We start from the raw sequence: 22635 nt of genomic DNA, 5'->3' as shown, positions 1-22635 counted from the left end.
ACCGTTTGGTGGTGTTGCGTTTTAGATGTACGGCAGTTTAGAAATGTCCACACACGGTTCGCTGAACCGCCAGGACTCTTGAAGTTGAGAAGAATCTGTGGCGAAGATTTTTTGGCGAGGGAGAGTAAACAAGAGGTACTTGACATGAGAGATGTTGAACAATACCTGTGGTTTTTTTTATAAAAAAAGCAAAAGAATAAGCATTTCTATCAATGAATTATAGAATAGACTAAATAATGGCTGTTTGCCCAAAGAATACGGCACAAGTAAAAATTCGACCCAAACAAAAGGGTTTCGATGAAGAGTACCTAGATTAAATGAGGGCTAGGGTCATGTCCCTTGGGTTTTTCAAAAAGATGAGATAGAACATGTATTTTGCACAGTTGATACAGTACACAAAGGTCACACAAGAGATTGACATGTATGTTTGTCTGTTTTTACTTTTGTAGATCTGCGGGGGAGTCCCTCGTTTTGTAGTATGCAACACGCATAGCACGGCTGCGTTACATCAAAGAATTTGTCCTGAAGAAGGGATCTAGGATTATACAAATACCAATTGGTTTGGATTGTATGTAATAAATTTGTCTAGATTCCAGAAACACATTCTCAGTGTTGACACACCATATTCCTTACTAATGGGGAATATTATACATGTCGTGTATAGAACCAACTTGTGGAGATTTGCATATGCCACAATGGGCCTCATTCCGAGTATGGCGTTAAGGGATAGCGGCCACCGCTAACGAGAGCGGTGGCGGTAATCCCTTACCGCCATACTCCGAGTTCCCTTAGCGCCATGGTGCTTTTAACACCTGCTTTTAGCAGGCGTTAAATACCATGGCGCTAAGGGACCTTGATGTTAATTACGCCACCGTAATTTACGGTGGCGTAATTGACGCCTTCCCCACTCCCATTATGCCCTATGGGGCGAGAATGGGAATGGGGAAGGGTAAATGGGGATTGGGGAATTACCGCCCCGCCAACCTTGGAATGGGGCGGTAATTCCGCCAACCACCAAGGCGCTGCCGGTCCGGGTACGGCGTCAACCAAGGCGTTAATAGCGCCATTGGTTAGCGCCGTACTCGGAATGAGGCCCAATGTGTTAAAATGCATACCTTGTCCAATGAAATGTTGTCTAGTATAGATAAACACAATATTTGTGTTTTTATGTTTTTATGTGATAGAGATTAAAATATGTACATTTTTTTAACGACCTTGTGTGTCTACCTGAATGCAAAAAATGTGGTTTGCGTATGTATTAGCCTGATGTCATAGACAGCTCTAGAACCTAAATGGAGGATGCCGTATTTATGGGGTGCTTTTGTGTGATATATTGTAGTCCTTTCCCATACGGCCCCCAAAAAGAGGACAAGACAGCTCTGGTTAGCTGACGCCTTGTAGGTAGACCATCTTGAATGATTTTGATCCTCCTGCCCTGCAAAGAAGCTGGAGTATTCTGACAAGAATGTCCACTTGACAAACTCCATGGAATTATGGTCATTTTTGATGCCAAATGATCTCATCATCTGGTCATACAGCTCCCGATGCTCCCAGACTGAGTACTTGCCATTTTTGTGGTAGGGAGTCATGAATCTTCTGATGGCTTTTATTTGCCGAATTGGGTCTTTTACAAGAGTTCTCTTGTGTTTGGCAGCCTTCTTTTTCCGCTGCACCTGAGTCCATTCACCCTCAGACTCAGAGCTGCTACTATTTGTGGTCCATTCCCTGTCCTCTAGGTGCTCCCTGATTCTTTGAGACTGGGAATCCCTCCCTGCGTGACGGGGTCTGGTCTCTTCTCCCCTTTGGCGCTGCAGGCTCTCTGGGTGACTTCACTTGGGCTCCCGCCTTCACACAGGGGGATGCTCATCTTGCTCCTCCTTTCTTTCAGGTGTGGGGGAAAACTCCCCCCTACCTCCCTGAATGGGTGGAGGTTTTCAAGAGGCTCTTTTCAGGCCTGAACTCGGATTCTTCTTCATCACTAAAGTAGATCAGATGAACCCTTTGTATCCTGTGTTTCTGCCAGTCTAACTCCATGTTCCTCTCATCAAAGGAGTCCTCCTGGCCAGATGTATTTGCCAAGATATTTTGAAACCTAAATAACGATGCACGTCCATCAATATCTGACAGGGACTAGCCTTCCGGGCTCAGTTGTACTAGGCCCAATTCAGTCCAGCTCTCTCATGTTTCCATGTTCTTGTGAACTGGTAGGCAAGAAATGTACAGCGCCTTGCGCATATAATGTGGTGAGTTGGATTGAGGCCCCTGGTAAAGAGGACATCCCACCGTGGTCAGGGGTTGCCCTTCCATACCCTAGCTGTTCAGGGTTTCTCAAGACCTGATTGAATCTAGTCATTTCCTATTCCAATCTTTCTTCTTTATCTTTCTCAGCACCTATCGCATGGTGGTAGATAGAGGTCTGAGCTTTGGGCTTGGCTACCAGGGCTTGTGTAGCTCCTATGACATTGCTTTGTGCTATTACTTGGCCTTGGAGTACCTTTTTTTCCTCACAAGGGGACTAATTTTCTTTCTGCGAATCTTGTATTATCTGGAAATACTCAGACCTCTTCTTTTGCAGAAGACTAATCTCCTCACTCTGTGCATTTTTGGTCTTCGTTGTCTACTCTAAATCCAATTCTACTTGCCTTACGTGTCCCATTAATTTTTCATTTTCCACTCTCATGTTAGCCAGTTCCTGAAAACATGACTCACTTTTCTCCCGGTCTGTCTTCAACTGGCACACTTCTTGACACAGGGCATATTTTTCCTGATACAATGTGCTATTCTGTTCACAAAGTTGATCTCACTGCCGCTTCATAGAGCTCAACTTCTGGCGCTCCTGGTCAAATTCCGCCTGGGAATGGACCTCCTTTAGGATCCACTGGTTATTCTCCTCTTTAAATTGCTTAATCTGATTTTGAAATGTGCACATGTCTTCTAAGTAGTGTGCCACCTGTTGACTCAATTTTAGTTGACTCTCTCTCAGGTTCTAAACTCCTTTTTGGCACTCCTCTCTCAATGCAGAAATTTGAGACTCTCACTCTGAATTCATTTGTTGCTGTGTCGCTAACTCATCCGTTAGCTGCTGAATAATGTCTCCTAATTCATACTCAGAATGTTGGCTCTGTAGCACTTTCTCCTATGATATGATATGACAGTTTATTTATATAGTGCCTATACACAATGGGCCTCATTACACGGACGGCGGTAAGGGTTTACCGGTACCGGTAAGGGCACCGGTACCGGTAAACCCTTACCGCCTTACTACGAGGTCCCTTTGCGGGTTGGTACTTTAACGGCTGCTGTTTAGCAGGCGTTAAAAACCAACCCGCAAAGGGACCAGTGTGCTAATTACGGTACCGCAATTTGCGGCACCGTAATTAGCACATTCCCATAGAGCCCTATGGGGCAAAAATGGGAATAAATAATAAATAATAAAATAATAATTTGGCACTTATGTAGCGCTACGAACCCTCGGGTATCTGAGCGCTGCTTATTATTACCCACCGTGTGAATGGGGAAGGGCAATGGGGGAAGGGGGAATTACCGCCCCGCCAACCTTGGAATAGGGCGGTAATTCCCCTTTCCTCCAAGGCGGTGCCGGTATTTTACCGGCATGGACCAAGGTGCTAATAGCACCTGGGTCCTCCGCCGAACGTGTACTGAGGCCCAATGTGTTTCAAAGCACTTCAAGGCAAGGGAGGGAACAGGGAAAATACGACGACATTCTTACAGGCCATGAAAAGTAAGGATGTGAAATTAACTATCATACTCGACCAGACGACATTTCAGATAGTGCAAGAGCTAAAACATAGATAAGGAAGGGAGGGGAGAGTGGGAAGGGAACAGACAGGTGACTACCGTACTAGGCCTGACAACATTTCTGGTAGAGCTGGAGAAAACCAAAAGGTGAGGGAGAGGGGTGCAAAAAGAGAGGGGAGGAACAAAACAAGCAGCTATCATACTAGGCCTGACAACGTTTCAGATAGTGCTGGGGGGACAGTAAGGGGATGGGGGAGTGACAGATGAGGTTGCTATCATACTAGGTCCAGGGACAATTCTGATAGAGTAAGTGCATAGAAGAAAGTAAGGGGAGGAGGGGAGGAGATAGGAAAAGGGAGAGGGGAGGGGAGGAGAGAACAGAGAGTAAGCAGTCAAAAGGAGTGGAGAAGCAAGAGGGGAGATCGAATATAATTGCAGAAGTCAGTAGTAACGCACTCACACTTGCTCCCAAGCTGCAAAGGAAAAGAGGCTGGAGGACTACTAAGTAGGAAAAAGAGCGGCAAACAGGAAGGCATCAGGTAGGCGGGGCTTGTTAAGTGGTAAAAAAGAGCGGCAACCAGGAAGGCACCAGTTGGCCAGGGCTTAGGCCAGGTGACCTAGATCCACTTACACATGCTCCCCAGCTGTAAAGGAAAAGAGGCTAAGGGCTCCTTAACTAGAGAAAAGAGCAGCAAGCAGGAAGGCACCTTGTCTTAACTCTCTCTGTGCTTGATCCAAAAGCTCAGACAGATTTTTCACATAGGCTACACTCTCCTGGGAGCTTTCTTCCTTGATCATCATATGGAAGTACATATATGCATTGAGCTGGAACAGTCATATAAAAATCTGTCACGGCTTGATATAACAGGCCACTATCCTGCCACACATCCATATTTATAGAGGTCACCTGTTGCATCATTCTAGATTTCCCGGCTTTATGTTCTTGTTCTGCCCATCCACCTTTAAAGAACAATTTGGATAGAAGTTGATTCTAGCCATGTTAATTTCTACAATGCTCATTGTTAACTGTGTTCTGCGCCTGATGAGTTCTATATGCCATGGCAAAACTTCAACCCTGCTCCTGCTTTGTTTGTATTCACAATATTTTATCAGACACACAGCCCCGATTCTTTGGGGTACAAGTTTGGATGGTGCATTGCAACGCAGCTTTCTATCCACTAAATCATGGGCTAGTCTGCTGTGCTGCACTGTCACGGGTGAAAACACGTCCTCGAATCCCAGACAAGAACCCAAATTTGTCACAATATATTACACGGCACAAGCAAGCCAGGGATCTCCTTCCCCTACAATGAATGTAGTGCACAATATAAATGCTTTTTATTCCTACAACATCGATACTTTCTTAAGGAGGCCTCCAACCCGTCTCGCACCCAACGCCACAAGCAACTCCTGTCACAATGGACTAGGAACCAGGCCGGTGTGTTATCAATGAATAGTTCATTAATTAATGATTTAATGTTAAATTAGAATAAACAAATTACAACAGCCACCAAGGTGTGCCAACACAAATAACAGTGTCCTTTTTAGTCAAGCAGAACACTGAGTCAGCTCAAATATATACAGTACAATGATTTAATGTACTTCTTTCATCACTACCAGCAAAGAGCAGTTCAAAATATCAAGAAAATGAATGCAACAAACAGGAAAGTGGTTGCGCACATACAATGCTTCTTGACTCGCAGCAACCCTCACCTCCCCTAAACCTCCACTAGTCTGGTCAGTTTTGCATGGAAGGCAGTGGCAAGGAGTGGGAACACAAGATAAAAATTGGATTTTGAGTAGTGCTCACAGAAACAATATGGGGAGCAAGCAACAAATGGGACCACTTGTTTTCGCACAATGAAAACATTGTTTTTTAATTATGTAGCGCAACTGCTAGGGACAGAACAGAAGGGACTTCACACTGCTTATACTTAGAAGACAGGCAGATCTTTACAGAATACTATCCAGCACACACAAGGAAAATCAGTTTTAGGATATACAACACGTGGGCAATGGAATGGGAATGCAAATGGAAATTCTTTTTGACAACACAACAGGGAAAGAGGACAGAATAAAAAAAATGTTTTTAGGATGTTCAGCTCAATTTCAGTGTAAATTTTAATGAGGCTGCAAAGGACATGCAAGCTCTGTGCAATGGGGTAGCTCACAATAGGAACATCGGTTTTGGAAAAGAATGATAGAGCCAGGGGCAAATACTGTTGTAGATGGAAATTTGTTTAGCAGGGCACCATTTAGACACAGGGACACATTTGTTTTTGCACTCACAATGGGATTGGTGCTTTTGGGCATCACGTTTGTGACTATAACAATTCGCAATGCACTGGGGAGAGATGGTGGGTTTCGAATTCCCACGATACAAATCCTGTGAAATAAATGGGGAAATGAATTGACTCACTTATAGAAAGATACTAGGGATCTACACAGTAAATTGGGGAGAAATGCACTGGCAAACAAAGGATTCTTCAATGGCAAATAACTAAAATGCACAAACAAATAAAAGACTCTTCAATGGGAAAACGACTACCTGGTGCACATAAACAATGGGTTTTTCAATAGGAAAATGACTTAAATGCACAGACAAATAAGGTAGGGGTTTCTTCCATGGGGGAATCTCTATGACAATGCTGAAGAGGATAGGGCATATGCAATCTAGGTCTTGGGATGTCTATACTTACTGGAGAGGGCTAGATGAACATCAGGGAGTGTCAACGCATCACTGCTGGGACAGTCAAGGGGTCAGTCAAGGCTTCCCTCTGTCCACCAAGGGGTCCCAAAGCAGCTACTAAACCTCCTGGCTCCTCTGAAAGTTTTAGGCCTCACTCTGCTGGGATGGTTCCAGATTTTGCCAGCTGCTCACCTCAGGATTTAGTAGCAAGAGTCCTGAGGCAGAGTGACTTATTTATAGGGTAAGTGACATCATGAATGTGTCAGAGTTCCCTCAGAATGGGTTGGGCACTGTTCAGAAGTCCACTCCCATCTGTGGGCTTATAGGTCTAGCAAATGTAGGAGTGTTTTGGGAAACAAGGGGAGGAGACCCCTTCATCATCTTACTCCGACAGGAGGTCGCGGTCTGTCTTAGGGACATAGAAATCTCACTGTGTGATAGGTGCCCTTACTCTTCATATTTCAACACATATGAAAGAATTTCTGAGCACTATATTTTACTGCAAATGAAATGAACATACTTAGAAGTGCGTAGGTTATTCCACTGCAGAGGAACAAATTTCCCTCTTGTACTCCCAAACTATATCTGTGAAAAATATGGCACTCGGTGGGCGGAATATGAATCATATTTGGCATGTTTTCTAAAATGTTCATATCTCTCAACCACACCAGGAGTGCTGCATGAGGTTTTTCTAAATAACTTGGGTTGGGTAGGCCCCACAAAAATTGTTTTTGGTTGACCGGAAAGGCCTGTTTGAGAACTTTTCAGAAATCCTGCCCTGAATATTTTGTGACAGATATTTCCAATGTTATACAATAAAAAGCATATCTCCCATTTTGCACAATGGGAGTGAAACCACTGATTAATCCTGGCCCCCACCCTTGGCATGGGTCTGTTTCTGGCTGTGACATCAAGAGGGGTCCCATGTTTAGATTCGCTCAGAGCTTCAAGAGCTAATTGCCAGCTACGGACACTTTTATTGCAGCCTCAGTGGTTTGGGTCATACAGCTGGGGAGTAGAGCTGCATTTATCTCACCCCCACCACAAATTTGATCTCTACTGGAATTTAAGATTGTATTTCTAATAGTAAAAACTCATGCTTTAAGGGAAAACAGGCACCATCCCCATGAAGACACAAGCAGAGAGAAACGAAACCATGATTAGGCCTGCCCCCATGGAAAGCATTTTACTTTTAAATAAAGTCTTGGAAATGCACACAATTTTAACATGTAAAACCCTTGAAAGGTAGTTCCCTACACACAGTGGTTACATAAGAGCAACATAATTATTATATTTTTTCAAGACTTTAGTTCTACATCTGGATGATCAGAGTGTCATTTTAAAGGCACAATCGAAACATCACTTGGTGAAGTTTTAGCTGTGAAAAAGCATTTATTCTGCTGCATTTCAACATCCCCTTGTGGATGCTGTGCATTATGTTTTCCTCTGTGATGGGCTCATGATGGACAGAATCCAAGTTCATATTTTACAAATCTTGCACATATTTTCATGAGCATGTCTTTAGTTTAAAGGGAAAAATGGATTTACACATTTTCTTTAATGTTCCTGCCAAAATGCAATCAACTTCACTGCAACTGTAGGTCACAATGCTGACATTCCCTTTAGGGTTCTGTGGACTGTCATTTCTAAGGATGCTACTTCAGCTTGCCAATACTTTTGGAAAACTTTGTCTCATGTCTTTAAATCTCTTTATATTTTCATGCCCAATTTCACTCCTTTTCGCTTTGAAAGTGCAGGGTCTCATTTCCACATTAGTTCAGGGCAGACCATTCCTTTTGGGGAGCCCTCATTACTGACTTCAGACTTTAATTATGGCCTGTAGGGGTCACTTCACCCTACACTACCTAATCCGGAAGCTCCATCGAAATGTCATGTCACAGTAATAAATTGCCAGACTCACAGCAACAAAAAGCTAATCTAGCCACATAATAACACATCATGCTTGCCATAACTCAGAGGCCCAGTAAATCAAGCATTGGCATACCCAAAGGTTTTGACATTTGCAGCATTTAACATTCAGCATTGAGGAAAGGAATGAGAAATGACAGCCCAGAGAAGTTGGCAGCATGGAGGGGAATGAAGGGCAATACTGGGGTTTGGGGGGAATGAGAGAAGCACTGTGTGGGGAGGTATAAGAAATAAATAACATCACAAGGATGAATACAAAAATCCATGAGCTGAAAGGTAGGCCAGCAACAGTATACAGGAGCATTATACAACATTTGAACGAAGGAGTGACAATGCAAATGTGGGGAAGGAGTGTCAGGGTAAATGGGGGCAGAGCAACAGCACAAGGGGGCTGATCAACATTGCAATGGTGGGTGGAATGCCAGCGTGAAGGATGGAGAGAGCGACAACACTAGAGGAGGGAGAGTGACAACGCAAGGGGGCAAGGAGCTCCAGCACAAGGTGTGAGGAGCAACAGCAGAAGTTGGGAGGAGCAACAGCATATCAGGAGAGGAGCAGCAGTGCAAGTGGGGAGGAGTGACAGCACAAGGGAGGAAGGAGGGACAGTGCACAGGGAGAGCAGGGACAACGCAAAAGGGAAGGAGGGACAGTGCAAGGGGGAAAGACAGTGCAAGGGGGAGCAGAGGGACAATGAAAAGGGGAAGGAGTCACAGTACAGGGGGAAGGAGCAAAAGTGCAACAGTTGGGGAGGAGGAACAGGAAAAGGGTAAAGGAGGGGGAGTGCAAGGGGGAGGAGGAACAATGCAAGGGCAAAAGAGTGATAGTGCAAGGGGTGGAGAGGTGGAACAGGGCAAGGGGGAGAAGGGACAGCATAAGAGGGGGAGGAGGGACAGCACAAGGAGGGAGGAGGGACAGTATAGGGGAAAGTAGAAACAGCGAAAGTGGAGAGTGACATCAATTGGTTGTATGTATAATTATAGCCTTTGGTCATAGTTGTGCTATATTGTAGTTGTGATCTTATGTGTGTGAAACTATGGGTGTGTCCTCATTCAAAATAATCTGCAGTTCCACATCCTGAATATATGACCATAAAGAAGGAAACCCAAAAGACATTATATTAGCAGCTGCTATTAGTGTCCGTTCTATCTTTTCTGGGAAGAATAAAGTATTAGATATGGGGAAATAGAACTTAAAAGGACAGGTCAGTGCGTAAATATTTTCACAAAAGTTTAATAATACAAAAACATTCATAAAACCTAAATGTAATCCGATAGAATTTTCTAACGTCTAACCATTAACTGGCCAGATCTCAATTAGGAGCATAGAAAAAAGGCAAAAGATGATCAATCATTTTTCACAATCATTAATACATTGACAAATGATGTCCCTGTGGTCACTCTGTTCTTTTACAGAGATCTGGCCAGTTAATGGTTAGACGTAAATTCTATCGATTAAATTTGGGTTTTATGAATGTTTTTGTATTATTAAACTACTTTTGTGAAAATATTTACGCACTGACCTGTCCTTTTAAGTTCTATTTCCCCATATCTAATACCACATCCTGAATACCCAATGGGCAAGGAAAAGCGGGGGAAGCAAAATGGCCATAGACTTGCATAGTACATTGGATATGCAGACTGAGGAACAAAAACTGTCAAAGGGAAACTACATTTCCCTTTGACAGTTTAAGCTAACTCACGAGCGCTCACTTGGTTTCATAAAGCAGCCTGGAGAGCGCTTGGTGTTTACACTGTACTTGCTATACTGCAGGACAAGGAGGGGAACTAATAAGCCCCCTACTGCTTGTGCATTCAGGGGAGAGACATCCACATGCAAAGGCCAGAGAGAAATCTAGTGAAAAACTCAAATGTGACATGTGAGAGGAAAATGATAGCATAAACCATTCAACGCTGATGAGGAGGAGCTGCCCACTGGTGGGAGTTTGGTTTTCCTCCAGGCTACTGTGACGAATCGAGAGTATTTGCCCATTCTCCCCTTTGAGGCTAGGGACGTGGGTTCACTCTGCAAGACCCACCCTTTGGAGGAAAGTGGTACCTCACTGGGAGTGACTCCCCTCTAGGGGACAAGGACTGTCATTCCCACAAGGAACATCGTATGTAAGTAACACTATTTGCCTATATGGGATTGCCTTCAATTACAAGTAATGTGCTTTCCTTTAGTTTGTCTTCAGGTAATGCTGGATCAAAAACGACACCTGAAGAAAAACAGAACTCCCCTTTGAATGTGAACTTCTATGTAACAGAGACAAACCGATTGAGAAGAGAGCCATACGCTGGGGAAGAGCTCTGATGTAGCGACATCTTGGTGGACCAGTGCAGTGTGGAGCCATGAAGCCCGCAATGGAAACAGTGGGGAAACTGCTGTCAGGACAGAGCATTGGAAGCCATTACTGATTGATTTAAGCTCAAGTATCAATCTCAAAAATCTAAGACAAGAACAGGGTAAACAAGCAGAGAGGCCTCAGGACGGGTGGGGCCATACAATCATTAAGGGTATACCAAAACCCAACCGAAAGAGAATCAAGTATAAAGCTACTATAGGACTAATATACAGAAGAAGGAAAGTAAAAGACTACATCCAGAAAAATAGTAAGAAAAACATTGATATGTCTTGCACACTCTGGGACAACCTACCTGGAAAATACAGCATGAACTACAGTAGCTCAAGACAGAGACACTGAACAAGGCTAAATAGTTTCTACTAACTTGTTTCCCGTTAGTGGCAAATCAGACTTGTTGCAATTGGAATACCCTTGAAATAAAGCTCCAAGACATACGGCTAAAGGAAAGGTGCCAGAAGATATATATTTTGGTAGGGTCAGATAGAAGTAGGTTTTAGACTGCGGACATTTTTCATTAGACATTTGATGACAGATGAGCACCCTTACTTAGTTTGGTTAGGTAACGAACATTCCCCTAGCAATAGGGCGAGATGAGCATTTTTCAGATTATTTCAAATAAAACGGTTAAAAATTACTGACGCAAGCCCAACTCCTTTTTCTAACTCACCACATAACTCACTCAAATTAGGAAATAAGTACTACAATGTGGATAATAATTGGTAATTTTAAGATATGGTGCCAAGAGCTTTGGAACAGTTTCCTCTGTAAGTTTTCAGTATATAAAAACATCTCCTTTCCCAGTGTTCATCTTCACTGGTATACAGTGACTACAGCCTGAGAAAGCCACATTTTTGCATAGACAGACAATGGGCCTCATTACGACCTAGGCGGCCACGGAACAAACAGGGCCGGTAAGGGACATGCACCGTTCATTCCGGGCTGCCCTATTATGAGGTCTGCAGTGGGTCCTGCTAAAGAACGCCTGGTCAGACCAGGCGTCCTTAGCGGGACCCGCTAGCAGACCAGGATGCTAACAACGGGCCTGTCATTAGTTGTTAATAAGGGCACAGCTACCGCCAGTGTTGTAATGAGGCCCAATGTATCTGAGGCAGGACCAACCATCTAAAACTGACATCGTTTTGAGTGGCACGCTTGTGTTACTTTTGGTATACACCTTACTCACCTCTTTGGCTGGAGGACAATTAACTCTAAGTTTAAAGGTGTCTACCTGAATTTGAGGAAATATTCTGTAGTTTAAGGGTGCCTCATTGACAAGTTAATCTGGAAGATGATGACTTATCCACAAACACACACACAATCTACTAAAGGGCATCAGGCAAATCTATTGAATATATGAACATTATAAAGGCTTTTTGAGTTGAATGCATTACATACATTGTATGACAATCTATTTGATATCGGGGTCTCCCTGAACTCCTATTTCTAAACTGGAAGACGTGCTACTCAAGGGAAAAGCAAAGTTAAGAGATGTGACTTAAATTTATGCTGTGGAAAACAAACATGGGTCTTGATCTAGAGTGATATTAGTTTGTCAAATCTTTAATAGCAGTACTTCAGGTGAACACATACAAGAAGAATATCCAGGTACCCATGAAATCCTAGACCATGTTCCACAATCCCTTAAATCCACATCTCTGCATATATTTGTCATTGTATTACTTTCAATGCACTAAGCAGAATATTGCTAGGACATCATCAAGGAGGGTTCAGCCTTTTTCAATTAGCACAATAACAGGCTCTCTGAGGCCTTTCTATTTCAGACAATATCCATGATCAGAATCAAGCCATCATGACATATCCTTTTCAGCTGTGTACAACAAATACAATTGAACATTACTATTTAACAGTGTTAGTGTAGAAGCAACCCTATTCTGCTAAATAAGTGTTCTTGTACAACAGTTTCAAAATGTGAGAATAAATACATTGCTAAACTGCAAATCTATTTGTTTTCTTTTTGCGGCATTCACATTATTTACAATGGATTCTATTTCTTGGCTAAATGAAGGCCTACATTTCTCATAAGGAACAACGGACATCAAAAAAGTACTGCACATCAACTTACAGTTCCATTTCTCATCAACCTTCTGAATGTATATGTAGACAAATGTAATACGTTCAAGTCCGTAACACGCATTTCTAGTCTGGCAAATTGGGCTTCTTATGATGGGTCATAGAGGTTGAATGATGATGAGGGTCTCATCACTCCAAATCCAAAGACTGCACAATGTCCTATTGCCCATAAGCATGGCTCCTACTGCCATTAGATGTAGTTTAGATATTTAAGTTGTGAAGCAGTTAGTTGTTGCACAGATGGAAGAGATCAGTAGCTGCAGCTACTGAGGAAATGGCAATTATGTTCAGCCTTTCAGAGTTCAGGCTTCTGGGGCATAAAACAAAGTCTCCTGTCTGTCTCTGTTTCCCACCGAGCTGGTGACTTACAAGAACTGGTTGCAGGATGGGGATGACCCCTGACCACCTTTCCTTTATTCTTGAAACATGGCCAGGGATACTCTCATTGCCTCATTACAAGCTAGTCTTAGAGGCTTGGATTCTACCTACTGCACCAATCAATTAAGGCCGGCAAGCTCTAAGAGCCGTAACTCTACCAAATCCCTTGTGGGACCATGCAGGTCAATAGTAACACACCCTTTCCATAATTGGGAGGGACTGAAGCTCTCTTTCTGAGCAGACCCAAAGCTCCTGCATACAGAAATATGCCTTCCCTTTAAGAGAAATCACTTACATACACTTGACATTAATAGGTTGCCTTTCGATGCAGTTACAATCTCACTCGTACTTTAGGACAGGGTCAAAAGAAGGTTTCCTGAGGAGGGGTTTGATGATTGATGTCGTAAACACTACTGGGAATAAGCCTGATGTGAGGGAGGAGTTGATGATAGACCTTGTGATGCCGCCTGCACAGATTGAAGATAATAATTCTTTGAGGAGGACGGGAGAACATGGATCTCTTGGGGATCTGGACAGTCGACTGCTAGCAAGTAGCTTCAGGAATTCAGGTCAAGAGATGGGAGAGAAAGAGGAGAAGATAGGACGGCAGGTGGGAAGGTTAGAGAGGTCAGCCGGGGGTGCAAGAGATCGGGGCTGGATTGCTGCAATTTTTACATCCATGGTGCAGTTTCTTTCTACCTAAATGTTTTATAAATGGGCTAAAAGGGCATCACAGAGTGCTTGGGAGTTGGTAGGGCAAGGTGCATAGGGGGGCCTTGAATTCTGAGATGATCTTGTGGAGTTCCTTACCAGTGTTATGGGCATTGGAGATTCTGTTCCAGTAGAAGGATTTTTTTGGCCTTCCGGATTTCTACCTTGTAGACATGGACCTTGTGGGCACAAGCAGATCTATTTTGGTGAGATGGGTCAGCCAGCCATCTGCGTTCCAGGATGTGGTTAAGAGATTTGAGGGTTTTGCGAGAGGAGTGGACCATCTAGGGGAAGGGCCTCATCTTTGCGAGGCCGATCTGGAGGGGGTGAGAGGTTTGAGGGCATTGGGGAGCCATTGGTCTAAGAGGCTGGTATAGGGCATATCTCCGTGGACTCATTGATTTTGGAGGGTGAAAAGTAGGGAGTCTGCAAAATCTGGAGTTACTATGACATTATTCCACAGTGGGAGGCAGGTTAATGGTCCTGTGTTAGTCAAGCTACCAGGCGGAATGGGAGTCAAAAGCAAGGAGAAGATGGCTGCTTAGTCCGTCCATATGATTGGTTGGGGAGCATGGAGATAATGAAATATTCCAGTTGGGGTATGTCCTGCAGTGTGTGTGGCACCTGATACCAGTTGAGTAATGCTGAGGGTTTCTAGGTTGTCCAGGAGTGGTTCAGTCATGGGGTTGCACAGGCATCAAACCACATGTTGAGTTCAGCTAGCATGGTGGGAGAAGGATGGGTGACCAGAATGGTTGCTGCGGAAGCACTTAGAGCATTAGCGAAGTATAGATTATAGCCAGGAGGTCTGTAGAAGAGTAAGAATCTGTGGGTAAGAGATGGATTGATGATAAATTTCACAAAGATGGATTTGCGTCTGCGTTGCAGGCTTGTTCCTTGGAGTGTGAGATGAGGTGTGATTTGTGGGGATGGTGATCCCGTTTGCTCTGCTAATTCTGTTGTGAGTGTTGAGTGTGTTGCCTGAGCGAATGCCTTGTGTGCTATGGGCTGGAAGTGACAGAGAACCAGGTTTCTTTGATGAAAAGGATGTCTGGTCTTTCCTAGGAAATGAGTTTGTGTATGTTGTGTCGGTTTTTGGCGACAGATCTGGCGTTCATGAGGATGCATGAGAGTAGGTTGGAGGGGTGCGGACTGTTAGCCCCCCAGAGAGGAGAGTGGTGGAGGACCAGTGAGGGTGGTGAGGGAGGGTTGGGGAGGGGAGTGTGAATAGGGGGAGAGTAGGGAGGGTGCAGTGTCCCTGATGTTATGGTGGATTGGGGAGGCACTGGGTGTCCTGTGAATGCTGATTTCCATCGGAGTGTTGAGAGTGCTGTGGGGTGTGGTTAGTGCCAGGGGTGTTGAAGGTAGTGTTGAAGAGAGATTTCACTGCGTTTGTAGAGTTGGGGGATGCCATGGTGTAAGTGAGGGGGATAGGTAGGGATCTGGGGGAGATAGGGTGGGGTGTGCAGAGTTGAGAAGGCCAGGGTGTTGTTCATTCTGTTTTTGAGGTGAATCTCGGGTGCCTGTAGCGTGTGTGTGAGAGTCGGTGGGGCGGCCGAGGAAGGGGTGTTGGCAAGTGAAGCCAGAGCTGCACCTAGGGATGTAAAGACTGAGGTGGGATGGGGCAGAAGGGAATGGGGGGCACACAGGTAGGAGAGGGTGGAGTGGGAATGTTAGGGGCAAGGTCTGTGGGTGGCAGAGAGCAGTGACTGAGGGGGACTTCTTCCCCCAAAGTTTGCATCTGTGGAGGGTGTGAGGGAAGGAAGAGCTAGGCAGGGGGGGTTGCCAGTGTTTCTGGTGCACCAAAGTGCCGCCATAATCTGGGAGTTGGTTGGCATGATGGATAATCTGTTGTGTGTGCTCTGGTGGCTAGATTGGTCAATGTAGGGTCCTAGAACACTATCAGTGCACTCAATGGAAGCTAGATTAGAAAAGGAGACAGAGTTCAAGGGGCCCCTGCATTGAATCTCACTGTAGCCCGTGGCTACAGTGAGATTCAATGCAATGGATACACGCAGAATGCCCCTAGATTTAACATGGTGGGAATATACAATCTGTTGTTAGCGATGGTAAAGTTCAAGCACAGCTAGAGGTTGCTGCATAAAGAATATAAACAATAAATATCCTTCTGATTGGATTGAAGATGTCAAAGCATCAAAAGAAGGCTAACTGTATTTAAAATTTTGGTCTGCTGGGTGCATGCTCAAGGGAAAGACTCTTCAGATTAGTGTACTATGACTGCATAAACCCTATTTTGCTTTGCAATACAATATAGCTCCAATTGTTTCCTTGGCATTACATAGCCCAAATTTCTTTACTGACATTCACAGCTTCCAAATATGATTCTTTCAATTGTTGCTTAGATTGATATCCCAAAGGGAAGGAAATCTGAAAGAGTCACCATGTTAAGGCGCAAATAATAGTAAACTGAAAAGAATCCATTGGCAAAACAAGGGCTACCAAACACAAGTTGAACAAGGATTCTGAGACAAATTGAAAGGTTGTGAAATCTGACCAATAGCCCAGAAAACTAAATCGAAGGTGCAACTAAACAACGACATTTGTGATTAGATTGAGGTATTGGGACCAACTAGCTATGCCTCCATATGGATCTTGCAGACCTGGTCATTGGATGTCACTGACCGTGTTTTTAAATGACATTTAAAATGTTCTGTGTCAGCTCGGTGGCCCCAGAGAAAGTATAATCATTGTGCACAATAGAACAAAGCAATCATATCCAGCAGTTTACAAGAATTGATTACTCTCTGTGTGGACATCACCTTATTCTGATAGGAACACAAAATAAACCATACACAGTATAATTCAGGTCACTAAAATATACTGCATGGCTCAATTAACATTGTGCCAATACAACACACAATTAGTGCAAATGGAAAACTTAAAACCACACACCACTTGTGAAGTAGTGAGAATATCATAGCCGATAACTCAGGGGCAATGTGCTTGCCTCTGTAACACGACAAAAGCCTTGCAACATGAGTTTTAACAAATGGGAGAGTTTATTAAGAGACACATTTTCTACTTCAAAGGGGAGATTGTATTCTGCTACTGAGTCTCCCTTTGAAGGGGGAGAGCTTCTTCTGATACAGTGTCTCCACCATCAAGGGGTGGAGTATATTCTGCAACAGAGTTTACCTTTCAAGGGGGAGAGTTTATTCAGCTATATAGTCTCCCCTATAAGGGCGAGAGTGTGTTCTGATGCAGAGTCTCCCCTATCAAGGGGTGGGTTATTCTGATACAGAGTCACCCTAATCAAGGGGGAGAGTTTATTCTGATACAGAGTATCCCCCTTAAAGGGGGAGAGTTTATTTAGCTATAGAGTCTCCCCATCAAGGTGGAGAGTGTATTCTAATAGGGTCTACCTTTCAAGGAGGAAAGTTAATTCTGATGCAGAGTCTCTCCCTTCAATGGGGAGAGTGTATTTAGCTATGGAGTCTCCCCATCGTGGAGGAGGGTGTATTCTGATACAGAGTCTCCCCTTAAAGGAGTAGAGTTGTTTCTGATGCAGTCTCCCCCTTCAGTGGGGAGAGTGTATTCTGCTACAGAGTCTCCCCATAAAGGGGTAGAGTTTGCACTGATACAGAGTCTTCGCCTTCAAGGAGGAGAGTTTATTCAGCTATAGAGTCTACCCTACAAAAGGGAGAGTGTATTCGGTTACAGGCCCCCCCTTCAAGCGGGAGAGTTCATTCTGATACAGAGTCACCCTAATCAAGGGGGAGAGTTTATTCTGATACAGAGTATCCCCCTTAAAGGGGGAGAGTTTATTTAGCTATAGAGTCTCCACTACAAAGGGGAGAGTTTATTCTGGCAGGGAGGATATCTCAGGGGCAACATACTCGCCTCAGAAGCAAGACGATGTGTAGCAACACACGTTCGATCCCAGGCACCACGCTTAGAAACTTCTGAGCATTAAGCATGATATAAATAACCAATTACAATTACAACTCTGCTACAGAGTCTCCCATTTAAGGGGGAGAGTGTATTCAGCTTTAGAGTCTCCCTTACATGGGAGAGAGTGTATTCTGTGACAGATTCTCCCATTCAAGGGGGGAGTTGTTTCTAATACAGAGTCTTTCCCTTCAATGGGGAGAGTTTATTTAGTTATAGAGTTTCCCCTACAAGGGGGAGAGTTTATTGTGATGCAGAGTCCCCCCATCAATGGCAAGAGTTTATTCTACTAAAGTCCACCTCATCAAGGGGTAGAGTTCATTATGATACAGAGTCTCCGGCTTCAAGGGGAGAGTTTATTCAACTATAGAGTCTCCCCTAAAAAGGGTCTTTAATAGCGCTTCCCCTGGCAAACCCAGTGCTAATAGCGCCGACGGAAATTGTGTCACCACCGGAATGGGAAGCATTGCAGCTGACATTTTGAAAAACTCAATCCATTAAATATCTCCACTTCCTGTATCCATCCTGACCTGGAAACAAGACAGAATATCCCAGGAGAGGGTCAGAGGCAAGGGTGCCCAAGATCGCCTAAGAAAACCAAAATTCAGCGAGGGGGAGTTGGTGGTGCTTGCAAATGAGGTGGTTTCACACCATGATGAACTGTATGGGCCCAGGCAATGCAAAACATCAGCCCAGCGAAGGACAGCCATATGGCATTCCATCAGCCAGAAGGTGACAGCAGTGGCCAGTGTACCCTTGGATGGGGAGGACTGTAGAAAGCACTGGAATTGGAGGTGCAGAGGTGAATGCCAGCAGCCCGGAGGCAGGAGGTGAGTCAACCCTCCCCCCCCAGCACATGAGCATGCATCAATCATAGGCTAGCACAAGATGCCCCAGTGGCCAGACACAGGAGCCGGTCATGGGGACAGGGTGCAGTGAGTGGGTGCCACAGCCACCTACCATAGCAGCCATCTGGCAGTGCACCAAGCCATCCCTGTGAGTCATAGTAGTGGGGAGGGGAGACAAGGGACCCATCCAAATGCCATGCACTACAAACACATGCTGGCAGCACAGAAGTGCCCCATAGGGACCTTCAGTGCCATGTAGCAAGCCACCCCCCTAATTTGAGTGGCACCCGTGCAGGGAACCTGGGTGGATGGGGACCAGAAGCATGCATGCCAGACAATGGCTGTCCAAGCATGGACACGTTGCCATCCCCACACACACGCCAAAAACCAACTGCCCATGTGATACACACCCATATACTCATCCATCTCCATCATTGTGAACCCACATGCAAACACCCCTGACCATCCATGCCCATCAGCCCAATTGTCTGGGGTCCTACTCATCATCCATGTAATTAATGTCTTGCATGCCAAAACACATGGGAGAATGAAACCTAATGACATCTCCTATCTCCCCTACAGGCACTCAAGCAACACCAGAGGCATCCGAGGATGACAATGAGGCAGGCCCATCTAGGAGTGGGACATCCCAGCCCTCACGACCCACCACTACCACCACCACCACCACCCCACAAAGGGGCAGACAGGCCATGCCAAGGCGGATATCCTGCCATGACACACTGCATCACAGCAGGACCAGGCCCACATCCAACCAGGAGTACAGCAATGCCAGCTGCACCCACACCCACAGCTGTGGGCACAGCCATGGAGGACATGCCACCTAGTGGAGTGACCGTGTAAACACAGGGAGACAGCAGCCCAGTCACAACACATGCAGAAGTGCCAGCAACCCCTGCTTGCCGTCTCTGCCAGCAGCACTCCACTACACCTGAGAGCCCACCCCGCCGGTAACAGCATGGACAGTCTCCTGATAGCCCACCCCACCAGCAACAATTTGAACAGACCTCTGAGATCCCACCCCACCACCAGCACATGCATAAACCTGACAGGACACCGCATACCATCATATGGCTCCCCTGTCAAAAGCTCACGCCAACAGCGAAGACCCTCTCCAACCCAGCCTTCACCCACACTCGGCATGTTGCTGCAGAGGCTGTCAGACATGAAGCAGAGACAGAGGGAGATAGAGGACAATGGGCGCACCCAAGCAGGACCCATGGAGGCCATACGCAACACTATTGAAGGATTTACATGCAGGAGTGCACGGGACAACACAAGGCACAGCCGCACTGACAGCATTTGGCCAGAGGGTCAGGGAGATGATGGAAGGAGTCTCAGCACTTTCAGAGGCAATCTGGAAAAGCAATGAGTTGGTACGCCAACAGCTCATGGGGCTTGGCTCTATTTCCTCAAGTTCTACCACACCAACAGGGGACTCCAAGCAGAGCACATGTCACCGGGTGTTAGGAGGGTGGGGAAGAGGCCACAGACATAGACAATGATGTGTCAAGAAATTGCCCTAAGTAGCCAGACCGTGGAGTTGGTGGTGGGAGGGGGGATAGTGTCCTTGGGCTGTGTATCGCTATCTTGCTTGTGTCATGCAGGGTTTCCGATCGGACTTCCATGCAGTTGGGCAACATTGCAGGGGTGGGTGTACAGGGGTACATGGCTGTGACAGGCCTGCAGTTGTGTGATGCAATGTTGGCATTTGTTTGGCATTGCTTTGGATCATGCATGATGCATTGTGGTACCTGTAGTCTTGTGTGTGGTTTTCATTGATGCTGTATGTGTTCATCAGCATATCTATCCAGGTGAGTCCAATGTGTATATGCACCCTGTGCTGAACTCTGACGTTGGTGCATGGGCCACACAGGTACTACATTTGCATTTACTTGTCAGGACATGCTTTGTGTCGTTCATCCCACCACGCCCCCCAATTTGGCACCCCCACCACCCAATTTGGTCAGGTGCTTCACAGTACATGCATGAAGGCAGATTTACTCACCCACTATCCACTTCTGTTGTCCGTTGTGTCTCTCCATGTATCCTGGCAATGTGCTGTTCTGTAGGACCATGGAGTCATGGGTGGAACCTGGGTAGCGGTCACAGCAGTGCATGATGATGAGGTTGGGGTCGCAGGTTACCTGCACTTTTAGGATGTGGTAGTGCTTTCAATTCCTGTTGACTCCTTTGTGTGCCTCAGAGGCCACCAATGCAACATGGGTGTAGTCCAGGGCTGCTATTACATTTGGCAGTTGGGCATTGGCATATAACTTTGACTTCAAGGCATTTACCTGGCCGGGGTGGTGGGCAGTGTAATGTGCTAATGCACATGCTGCAGTAGGGCATCCAGTACCTGGGCAGCACTGCACATAATGTGGGCTGTGCCATGCCGTACCTCATGTCCACAGATTGCTTGGAAATGCCAGTACTTAAACATTGTAGTATAGACACTCGCTTCAGCAGTGGGGGACAGCAGTCTGGATGTTTATCCAGCTCCCTAGGTTGTCCTGTATTGTACTGAGGAGCTCAGTTATGGTATTCCTGTTGAGGAGGTACAGAGTCACCAACTGGGTGTCAGTGAGGGTCCAAGGTGAGGTCCTGACCCCGGGGATGGGTGGTTTCATGACCACAGGCAAGGTTCTGAATTCCAGTACACAAAAGAACACTTTAAAGGGTTGGTCCTTAGCCTGGCATGCTTGGGTTACTGTTCGCGATACGTTTTGAACAGTTTTCCATTAAGGATTAATGACTTCCTGGTTTCTCTATCATGGCCGTCCGTTTTATGCATGGGAATTTACATTGTGGGTCTATGCATTCTGCCTAGACTCCTTTATTAGCTCCCCCCACCCCGCTGGAGGTCTGCGCTTCGCGTTCCTTACTGAAGCCACAGTGCAACGCTTACCGCGGTTCCACAGAATTCCTCAGAACTCGTAGTTTTCAGTTATTTCTTATTTCCCTCATTATTCACTCCTTAGTAGTCCCTTACAGTCCTCCTACCTCATTTCCCTTCACTTCCATCCTCCTCTGGAGTATTCCTGTTTCATTTTTTACCTTAGCAAATATTTGAAGCGTTCCTGTCAGACACTTGGAAACAGTTCCTTTCCCCAGGTTTCCTCGTCGGAACGACTTAGAATTCCATTCAGAGTGTTTTCACGCAAGTACAAGTTACTTTAGGCATTGTGTTGCCATATCATTGAGCCTATGATTTTTTCCATTGAACGTTACTTCTATTGTGCATAGCTTCGTTATTAGGAGTGCAGAGTTCCGCTCAGTTGCGGTAGGGTTTTTTCTAGTCATATTATTAGACAGCATTAGAACTAAGTAATATTAGGAAATATTGTTTTGCATACACAGGTATTAGACTTAGTTACATTATTTCCTTTTGTGCTCCTTGACACAATGCAACTCCAGGCATTATCATAGTAGGTGATAAGAGAAGGGACAAAATAACAATTCTACATGCTTTTAGTATTCCCACTAATACATATTGATTAGTGGGGTTTTCTCATTCACATTAGGCATTTTGCTTCTCCTAGAATAGAAGCTAGTCTATTCTTGTCAGTACTCATTTAGTTTAAAGTAATACATTCCAGTCAGGAAGTTTTCCCTTGGTTTCTTAGTGGCATCCTCATTCCCATATCCAGTAGCTGTCATCATCATTCTAGAGAACCTGCACCCCTGCACCAGAGCAGGATGGATAGCTCATTAATCAAAAGACTCAGGTGAGCGTTCCATCTCATTAGGAGTATCCTTATGACACTATTTTTCCTGGCATTGTGATATAAGGTGAACTCTGAAGAGGGGGTTAGGATATTAAGCCGCTGTTCAATTATTACAGATTCTATCTGACCTGCCCCTCGAAGAAAGGACTTCCAACACCTGCATCAGTAAGGGCGCTCCTGCGGAATCCAGGTAAGCATTACAGGTGCATGCAT

Source organism: Ambystoma mexicanum, chromosome 5p (assembly GCF_040938575.1).
Source record: "Ambystoma mexicanum isolate Mex_15411 chromosome 5p, UKY_AmexF1_1, whole genome shotgun sequence".
In the NCBI taxonomy this organism is placed as follows: domain Eukaryota; kingdom Metazoa; phylum Chordata; class Amphibia; order Caudata; family Ambystomatidae; genus Ambystoma; species Ambystoma mexicanum.
Note: the sequence above shows the minus strand (reverse complement) of the source record.